Source organism: Crocodylus porosus, unplaced genomic scaffold (genome assembly GCF_001723895.1).
Source record: "Crocodylus porosus isolate Cpor-Errol unplaced genomic scaffold, CroPor_comp1, whole genome shotgun sequence".
Classification (NCBI taxonomy): Eukaryota; Metazoa; Chordata; order Crocodylia; family Crocodylidae; genus Crocodylus; species Crocodylus porosus.
In genome coordinates this window covers 9751813-9762145 of record NW_017728949.1, presented here as the reverse complement: position 1 = coordinate 9762145, position 10333 = coordinate 9751813, and the positions used below count along the sequence as shown (strand labels likewise).

The following is a 10333-nucleotide window of genomic DNA, read 5'->3' as shown; positions in this document are numbered from 1 at the left end:
GGTAGCCTCTTGCATCTCATGCATCAGTGTCCCTGTACTTAAAAATGGTGGTGGGAGCACTTGAACTAAAGCTTATCAAATGAGCTTTAATTCAAGTGTCTCCACTGCCATTTTTAAGCATGGGGACACTGATAGAGGAGATGTGGTGGCACTTTAATTTGACTGGCTCTCAGAGACATTCTAATTAAAGTGCTTCCCACCCCTCCTGCACCCAGAGTATGTATAAAAGTGCCCAAAGGCACTGGATTTAATGAGCATTAACTAAAGCACGTTAATGCATGTGTAGGTGCATCCTGTTATGTGTTGTGTATTTTGACTGGTGAATGATCAACTGGAAACTCAAGGAAGTTATTTTTACAATTTTTAAAGCAATTACTTGTCTTTAAAAAATGCTACTCTATAAAAAGATGGATAGGGCATATACTACTACCAAATCCTACAGAATAAACTATTACTAGGCTTAATAACGGTGGTGTTAGAAAGTTAACTGCCCTCAGACTTGCTGGAGGGTGCTAATGAGGAAACTTGATAGTAATGACTGATTTCATGGGGACTAATGCTTAATTCTAAAGCATGGATGTTACATAAACAACTATATAGTTCATTAGAAAGTCAGATCTGTCCTTTTGGCATTGAAAGTGGACAGAGATGGTGGTGTGGTTAAAATATTGTACTTAATTTCAACACACCTGGGGGATATGCTGTGTGCATCAGGGTGAAAGGATATTGAAGGTGTGATTTGACTGTGCTGGGATTTATTTGGCTTCTTTCCTTTCTTTGTTTTATTAATCTGGTAGCTTTAAGGTGAATAATGAAGTCAGACAGGGGAAAATAACCATATTCCACAATGCAAGCTTGAATCTCCCTGTCTGTGCTGCAAGAGGAACTTGAACCCAGCATCATTTAGTGAAACATTAAAAAAAGAAGAAAAGTTTACAGCCTAATTCATAATTGAAATCCCCTGAAAATACCAGAGCCTCCAGTTAAATACTGTTGAGTTGGCGAGTATGCTATGAAAGCAGATAGTTATTAAAAAGGAAATTACAGTCTAAATCAAAAATGGGATGCATTATTTATTTATTTATTTGCTGTAGAGGCAGTTTTGCAGAACATGCGGTCATCCCCAAGAGGGGTTTCCATAAAGCTGCTGTTGATGTCAGCCTAAACTGCAGCAATAAAGCCTGGGGAAAGGTGGGGGTGTGGATAGTCAGTTCAGCAGTGTTCCAGCCTGAGCATACAGCTGAATAATCAAGGAAGTCAGATGTTATCAGTAGCTGTTTTGCATACAGTATCAGTGCTAGTGCTGAGGAGTCTGAGACTATCACAAAACTGTCATGCCAGCACACTGTGGAGAAAGGCCTAAAAAGGGAAAGGTGTTATGGTTTATTATTTGCATTACTGTAACTACTAAAAGCCCCATTGTGCTGCATGCTTCACAGACATATTGCAAGAGACAATCCCTGCTCCAAAATGCTGATTATATAAATCAATTAGACAAAAGGTGCGAGACAAGTACCATTATTGTCCCCATTATATAGAAGGGGAAATAGGAGCCAAAGAGATTAAATGACTTGGCCAAGGACGTACAGAAAACCTTTGTCAGACAAAAGAATGTAATTGATCTGAGTTGCAGTCCATGGTCCTGGAGCATGTCTATGCAACATCTATGTTGCTAGCAGGGCAATTGCCATGAAGTACTTCCTGCCCAGCCACTTCCTATTTCACCTTTTCCATACATACCAACTCCCAAAAATGCTGTCATGTCGCCCCCCTTAACTATACCACTATATATTTTGGTATGCTTATAACAGTACTGAGCATGTGTCCAGTGCCCCTATTATGCTGTCTGTCTTGTGTGAGCTTATTACTGCCTGTCCAAGATCATTTAGAGGTATGAAGCCTGCAATATTACTGGGAGCTTGCATACATGGGTTGGAAGAAAGTTCCCAGGATGTATTTCACCACAGTGCTTCCAGGTCTGGCATAGAAGGAGTGCAGATATGCCCTTCATGACCAGAGCATATTTGCATCACTAGAAATGTCTCATCCCTGAAGGGGAATCTTTTCATGAGTTTAGTTCAGCTCCCTGTGATGTTTTTGGGAAGTGGCATCTTGTTATCAGAAAATTAAACTCCCCTACAGAAATGGGCTTTGAAGGTTCCCATTAAAACCCTAAAAAGAAATGTTTCCGGTGTTATGCTCCTCGGTATCCGGTATCGTGGTTGCCACTGATGCGCAGTAGTTGTCTCATTTTCCTGCAGTGTGTGCAGTACAGATTTTCTAAGGAAGCAAAAGAAAAAAAAATGAAGTGCCAGAAGAGCATGGAGGAAACGTATGCTACAGATAATGTAATGTGTTGGCATAAACTATTAGAACAACAACAAACATCAAATAAGGAAGCAGGCATCAGAGTCATAATGTCTCTCAAAGGTAAATCAGGGAACTGTGCCTTCCAGTGAAAAGACCCAAGGTTGGGTCACTTGATTATTGCAGCTAAAAGATGAAAATCTCTATCTCTTTCTCACTTTTTCTGTGCTTCCTGCTCCCAGTCCCAAGAAAGGTGCTGAGAGCTTTTCATACTCTTAATGGGAATAGAGAGGAGTTAGCTTCCTAAAAAGTAGAGTTTTCTGCCTTAGGTGTTCTTTACTAACAAAGTTAATACTTGATGAATGATCTAATTCTGCTCTCCCTCCCCACACACACTGTGGACTCTGAAGAATTTTAACAAATCAATGTTGTGAAAAGGTAAACAGTGATACTGTGGTCACTTCAAATACTGGGGTAGTGTAGACTTCCTGAATGCTGGGCAGGGCAGTGTTACTCTGCCCTCTAGTGTTTCAAGATTAGCTCAAAAATTATCCATAAACCTGTGAATATCCAGGCTTAAAAAAAATTATAAATCGAATGTTTACACCAAAATGATAAAGACCTCCATTAATGTTCCAGTTGAATTGCTATGCTCTTACTTCAGAGCATGCCCTTATGTTTTACTATGTGGACTGTTGCTATTCTGTTAGTTATATTTAAGTATGATGTGCCTTTCCCACCCCCCAAATCACAAAGTGGCTGATCTTATTAGCTTTACCAGACCATCTTAGCTCTTACTATGCAGTGTCCTTACTGAAAGCACTGACATGTTAAATCACCACCTCTTCTGCCTCTTGTATTGTTACTACATAGAGAATTATTTTAATTGAAAGATATGAGACACAAAGACATGGGAGTAGGATACTTTCCCTTGCCAGCAGTATCCCTGTTTGATACAAATTTGTTGGACATCTTGCATTTATAACCAGCTCCTCAAAGGGATTCATATATCCACTTCTAACCTCAAGGAAAAACTGCACCCAACTGCTAGTACTGTCAGAAAGGTCACGTTAAAGCTGTGCATACTCTGCAAATGACAGATATAACTATACCAATATATATTTTGGTAGGACTGTTGCCATCAACGTGTTATTTTTCTGTGGCCTGGGAGTGGAGAGCCTAAACTTAGATTATTGTAAACACATTTTAATGTTACCACTGTTATACCAAGAGGACTTTGCTGTGGAAATATAGCATGTACATATTAATGTTCTAATCGTGTAATGTGTGTATTACAGTAAGATGACAGCTTTGCTTTGTAGTCCCTTCCTTTGGTAAGAATCACGGATCACATTACTATATAGCAAGGTAGTTTTTGTAATCAGCAGCTGGCACAGAACTACCCATGCCATAGAAAAACTTTCATCTTGATTTCTCTCTAAATTACCCTGGATGTAACCCCATTACTTTCATGGAGTGACTCCTGATTTATGCCAAGAGCAGAAGCAAATCCCTTAATTTTCAACACAATTTGTGGCTGAAAGCTTGAACTCTGAAAGCTGAATGTGTCAGAGTGGTTATGCACCTTCCAGAGAGGAAACTACAAAGTGCTTCTAGGAGAGGTTGATTGTTCATTTTATTGTTTTGTATTTTAAATAAATGGCAAGGTACTTACACATTGTGTCTTATAATGGTCCAGGTATATTATTACCTACCAATTGCCACAACCTTTCCAGTGCGTGACTGAATAGAGCCATACACTTCCAGACTTCCCAACGCACACACATTTTTAGACTGTGTTACCTGCTGTGAGATTGTGAACAACATCTTTGTTCTGTCAGGCCTTTTTGCCCCTTGATAAGAAAGAACAAAATAGGGAATGGCATTTACTATAGTCAATTGTGCATATACATAAATTTCTTTGAATATCCTAGTACAGTTCCATGACGAATGCAAGAGATCAGTTACATGAATAGCAATTAAAGTGGAATTAGGCAAACTGAATTTAATTGTACAGTTGCAATATTTGTTTCTTCTGTTTTTAATTTAATGAGGTCTAATATTCTCAACAGGTCTTGTGTACAAGACCTGTAGCTAAAACTGTCACCAGTTAATAAGGCTTTCAAGTATGCTTATCCCAAGTTATGAAAGGGAAGCATAGTGCTAGTGTTGTCATTGTTTTTTGTGGTTTGATTGTATATTTGTAGATCTTGAGACACACATTTTAGGAATAGCTTGCTTTGTTTCTTTCCAGTGTGTTTCCACCATAGGCAGAATCTCTCATGATTTTTCTGGCTTCTCTCCCTAGCATGAATCCCCTCTTTACAAGTCATCTTCCCAGAGATGCCACAGACACCAATAATAACAATAATAATAATAAAATTAAATGGTGAAAGGCTGACAGACAGGCTGGCTGCTGATTTTTTTAGGGGGGTGGGGAGGTAGGGGAGAAGGAATTTACCTTCCAGTTCTGTTTGGTCTCATTACATGCAGGATCAGGTCTTTGCCGTTCCAGACTTCTGCACAGCAGCTTTAGCCAGGGTCCTCTGGAGAGCTGTCAGCTTTCTCATCTCTGCCAGTCTGGTTGACAATGCAATACATGAAGTTAGGAAGCATAGAACTGCTACCTTTTAAGGCTGTCTCTCTCTCTCTGTTTTTTTTTTTTTTTTGTTAACAAAAAAACGTGTGTGTGTGTGTGTGTGTATGTATATGTATATAAATAAATATTTTTTTTGAGGAAAAGCACCTTTTTCTCACTCCCGCTTAGGATCCAAATTACTTGGAGCTTAGAAAATCAGATTGATTTTAGTAATAAATCCCCCAGTGTGTTATCTGTTGTTCACAGTATTTCCTCTGTAAAGCTATCTATCTGATTTCTTTTGAAATCTTCTTTTTAATCAGTCAGTCAATATCATGGACCTTCCTACGTATTTTACAGATAATGATACCTTTTTATAGGACACCCTTTAATCATCATGTATCTTAGACACCCAACACAAAATAAATATATGGGCAGGCATCCGTGCTCTACTGATATTTTCTCCTATTTTCACAAGTAGAAGCATGAACCAAACAGACTTTTTCTGGGAGGAGGGACAGTGGGTAGCTTCCTGCCTATGAATTTCCTGCTAGCATACTGTTGTTTTCTGTTTAACTAACTTTATTCTTTGCACATCCTCTTGTCTCTGCTTCTGCATCATGGCAGAAATCTACACACAATCAGGCATTCCCAATAATCCAGCTGTGACTTTTTCCTTCTTGTAGTCAACCGTTTGATCTTAGCTGCTTAAGCATAACATATTCCAGCACTATTTCTACTACTCTTTCTATTGATTTATTTCACGTGGGAAAGGGGGCATACATTTGTTACATTCATTATACGTTATACATTGTCCCACATTGTTATATATTGCCATACATGTAGCTAAACAAAGCAAATAGCTTCTTGTCTGCCATTATGCAAGGTCACTAGCCCCTATCTGCACTGCACAATAGACCCCTGTCTAAATAAACCAGTATGCTAAGGGATCTTACAGAATTTAGCATGATGTTCAGAGAACTTTTCTTAGGATCAGGACCTAATTCCTAAAAAGGAAGGAGGAAAAATAAAATGGTCATTGTAGTCTCAGATTCTTTACAGCTATGAATTTCTTTGTAAAATTATAATTCAGATATGATAAAATCAATCTGCTGATTTCAGGCTGACAGACCTCCTGTTTTCTATAAAAAAAAATCTACCATATCTTATAATAATGATTCATCTTACCTTTCCCTTCAAGCCCCCAGATATTTTAATGCTATTATACAGAATGCTAGGGTAAGTTTACATAAGGGTCTGGCAGCTAGAAACACTATTGTTGTCCTTTTACTCTCTCAGGTCAAAAATATAGTAGGATTCCAGTTATCTTTACCCCATATCTAAACTCTATCCACTGCCATTCATATTGTCCAGGTTTGTGTTGTCAATCCATTTTCATAATCAGGATCTCTTTTTTTATATCAAAACTGAACAGAACTTGAGTAGCTCAAAAATGTAAGATGAAAGTCACAGTTGGGTCTACTCAGATTTGACAGTCTTTGATACTAAGGCCATGTGTAGATGAAATGAGAGGCATGTGTGCGCGACATTTTAAAGTGAACTAAATGCTTTTGAACTGCTTGAATGGTGTCTGGGTTTGCATGCCTCAGCAGCGTATTGCGCATTAATTCCAACTGCTCTAGGAAATTTGGCAGTGTAATGCACCTTAAATGACTTGGGGCACAGCAAACTAAAACTCCTCAAAGAAGGTTTAGTTTGCTGCCCCTACAGCTGTAGAGCAAAGCACCAGGATCCATGCAGCTCCACGGTTCTGCAGGAAGCCCTGCAGGCAACCTGGCTGCAGCCCGGGAAAACAGCTCTGCCCAAGAAAAGTGGAAAGCCTGATCTTTCCTCTCCTCCTATTCCCCCGGAGCCTGCCTACCTGCCTGCCTGAACTATGCGGGGGCCTGGTGCTTCTTTCCGCGGCTGTGGTGCCCCCCGGGACCACCCAAGCCAGGTGCCTGCAGGCAGGGGGGGAGGCCGCCGCAACTGTAGAGGGAAGCATCAGCAGAGACTACTCCACCCAGCTTGCCCTCTCCTTCCTGCCGGAGAGTCAGGTAAGTTAGAGGGGTGTGTGCACAACACAGGGATTTAATTGGCCCTAAATTGAAGTGGTGTTTTTTAAAACCCACCGTTTCAGTTTAGGGCCCCCATTTTGTCTACACACAGCCTTAGCTAGTTAAATGTGGTAGAAGTCCATAGACAGGGTAGAGCGTGGTAAAGAGACTTAGGAAACCTGGTTGCATACATAGTGCTGTCATGAACCACTCCATAACTTTGGACAAGTCTCAGAGCCTTTTATTGTCTCCTTTTACCCATTAAAAACTACTCACCATTTTATAGATGAGGAAGAACATTTTATAGATGAGGAAGAAGAAGTCACCTTAGTCATCACTGCAAAGCACTTAGACATCAGCAGATGAAAATCAGTGCATAAACATTAAGTATTAGCATACACACCAGCACAGGAATTCTTAATTTAGCAATAACTGTCATTTATTCTATAATCTCCAAACATACAGTTGACTGCTTTTTATTTAAGATTTATTTAGAGATAGGGCCTGAGCTATGAATTAAGGGAAACTTGGTCACTTTTAAAACTTAGTATAAGGGAAGAACTCTGACATAGAACTCCAGTATTGCTTTACTTCTGAACACTAAGAGAAGGGTATAGAGCCATTCATATGTCAGTGCAAGTGAGTATTTTCTCTTTTAACTAAAATGTTTTATCTACTTAACTACTTGTAGTGGTATAAAGGACCTTTTTATCTATCACAAAAAGATTGCTGGCCCTTGACTCTCACTAAGTGAAGGCTATTGTGCTGAACAACAATGCTAACTTATGAAGGGAAAGAGATTCCATGTAAAGGGTTTTATAAAGTCTTTTTCAAGGGCTGCAGCAACTGCCTCTCTGAAGTGCTTTTTGTTCATGGAAGAAATGAAAAAAAGTATCTTTCATGATGACCCATCCTCTCACAAATGGCTCAACCTTGCAGCTTGTAACCTTTTGCCAAATGCCATGAAAAGTACTTTTTCACAGGACTGTACTTGTGCTAGGTAGGGATTGCATGAAAAGGGTTTTGAACTTTCCTATCTGAACCTAGGTTAGAAGTCATGCAGCACTAAGACTGTAATTATAAAATGTATGTTTGCCATCACTGCCGGAGCTCCCTTGACATCCATGGAACTTGTGCTGCTTTTCAGACTTTCCTAATTGCCAAACTGAACTCTCTTTCAGAGATCCAACAAAGTTAAAGCCTGCAGAGGTGGCACGTTTCTGGATCAGTCTATCCTTTAACAAGTCCAGTGACTGTCCACTTGCAAATACACTGCCTATTACATATACTATCTAACAGATCTGATCTATGGAATATTTCAGCAGTACCTGTGGTGTATATGCTGACTTCAGTGTAATGAACATGTCAGTTTTTAAAAAAAACGATGCATGAATATGCTGCATAGAAAGAAAAAGACTTCTTAGTTTACAGGTAGGTCTGCATTAAGAATGTGCTAACAGAGAGAACTCTGTATGTTCACACATGATTATCAATCAAAGATTTCAATCTGTGATCCAAGCTATCACTTATTCACAATTGCTCCCTTTCCATTTTGCCTTGTTGTAGAGTCTCAGGTCCTGTAAAACAGGTAACATTTAAAGCCTTCAACCATGCTGTGGCACCTTGAACATTACATTGCAATGGCAATATCTCTGTAGAGGTATTTGAAGCTAGTTTAAGCATAATGTAACCTGCAGGATTGCTTACCTATGAAAGCTCTGTTGGCTTCCTGAGTTTTTTTGTTTTTGCTTTTGGGGTGTGTTTTCTTTTAGCTATGATGGCTATTTGTGATTCCTCAGGGGAAAGTTTCACAATGCCTTATATGTGAAAGAGATTCTTAGGAGTGACATTAATAGCATGTGAAGCATGCTCACAAAGTCTCCCCATTGCCATATTGAAAAGTGAAGGCTGTTTCCTGCATGATGAGATGTTAGTCACCCCTAAAGGAAATGTAAAGAGGTTATAGTTTTTATTTTTCTCTCTTTGCTCCTTCACTGCTTGGCATCACTATTGCAGAAATTAGCCAGAGACAGAATTATTTTAAAACCAGTACTTGAATTGATGGGGAAATAGAACCAACAGCCAGATTAAAGTATCCTTTAACTACCTTGTCTCAAGAACGACCCTGTCAGCATGGCACAAAGGGCAGAGGGGGAACTGTACGAGGATTAAAATTTGCCCAGTCTTTAAATGTCTCTCTGATTGTGACATCCCTTTATTTCCATCCCCAGCCCCAGCACTACAAAGTATATTTTTAAATGCAACTCCACTTAATTGTAAATTAATCAAATTGTCACGTGCCAGGTAAGCATTCGGGCAGCAAGACAGGAAGTAGACAAACTCTACTGTATTCAGACCTGGAAAACTTTGAAAGGTATCCTACCTGGAAAAAGCCAATTTCTTTATTTAGAGTGAGATTATGCTTGAAAAGTTGCATTCAGTTTTGGGTACAACTGGTTACTTTAAGAACTCCTATTTAAAAATGTAGCCATCAGTCAGTATTAAACAAATATGTCCCAATTAAATTTCCTTTTGGCATTGTAAATCTGTAAGGAGATTGCACATGTAGACATCCAGTAGTTGTGCAATGCCTTGCAAGTCTGCTAGCAGCCCATCAGCAGCCCTCAGGAAAACATTTGGCAAGTCCTCTTCCACTATAGTATGCTAATGATCCAGACTGCAGTATTAAACCAGGCACTTTAATCTAACAAATGCCTTTTCTGTGTATAAGATAACTATCCCCGCTGGAAACTGAACAAGAGACCCAGTGATCCAAAAGCAATAGTTCTGCCATTTAAGCTATAAAACCAAGTCCAATTACAGACACAAAAACTAGCATTGATATGGTTTTCTTTCCTGCCAGATTTGTAACTACTAGGAGGCAAGGCCATCATACTGCTATGAAACATGTTAAGTTCTGATCAGCACAGGTTTAGGCCACTAGATCCCTTCTCAGTGAGGCTTTGAGTCAATGTAAAAGTCAGCATCAGTACAGAACACAGCTTTTGACTGGTCTGCTGTGCACTCAGGATGAATCAGGCTAAATAAGATCTTACCCAAAAAGAAACTCAAAACCTGAAGGGAGCTGACTGGGGGGGACTGATATTCCATTCATAAAAAATGTTGAGCTTGCAGATTTTCTGTTTTGTATCAGAACACACACACAACTTCTTCATGAAAACACAGGGGACTGAGAGACAAGGATCCAATTTCACACTCCTGTTTTCCCTGTTTTAGAAGAGGGAATTGAACCTAAGTTCCCCACCTCCGGAGATCGTCTAGTCCAACCTCGTGCCTAGGGCAGGATTATCCCTATCCAAAACATCCTATACAATCCATAAACTAAACTTTACGTAAGACTACTTTCCACCCTGACATAACAAAGACCTAA

The 10333-nt window shown here is 39.5% G+C and overlaps 1 protein-coding gene and 1 long non-coding RNA gene across 7 annotated transcripts in view; one reads left to right on the top strand and one right to left on the bottom strand.

Moving 5' to 3' along the window:
• ERBB4 (erb-b2 receptor tyrosine kinase 4) overlaps positions 1-10333 on the top strand; it is a 1148078-nt gene that overhangs the window by 1040214 nt on the left and 97531 nt on the right. The gene's annotated exons all lie outside the window — the stretch shown is intronic.
• On the bottom strand, positions 1061-5364 carry LOC109322737. The gene is made up of 3 exons (XR_002104472.1): positions 5256-5364; positions 4769-4887; positions 1061-1359 (listed from the first exon to the last, which is right to left on the bottom strand). It is a non-coding gene; the product is annotated as an uncharacterized LOC109322737 (long non-coding RNA).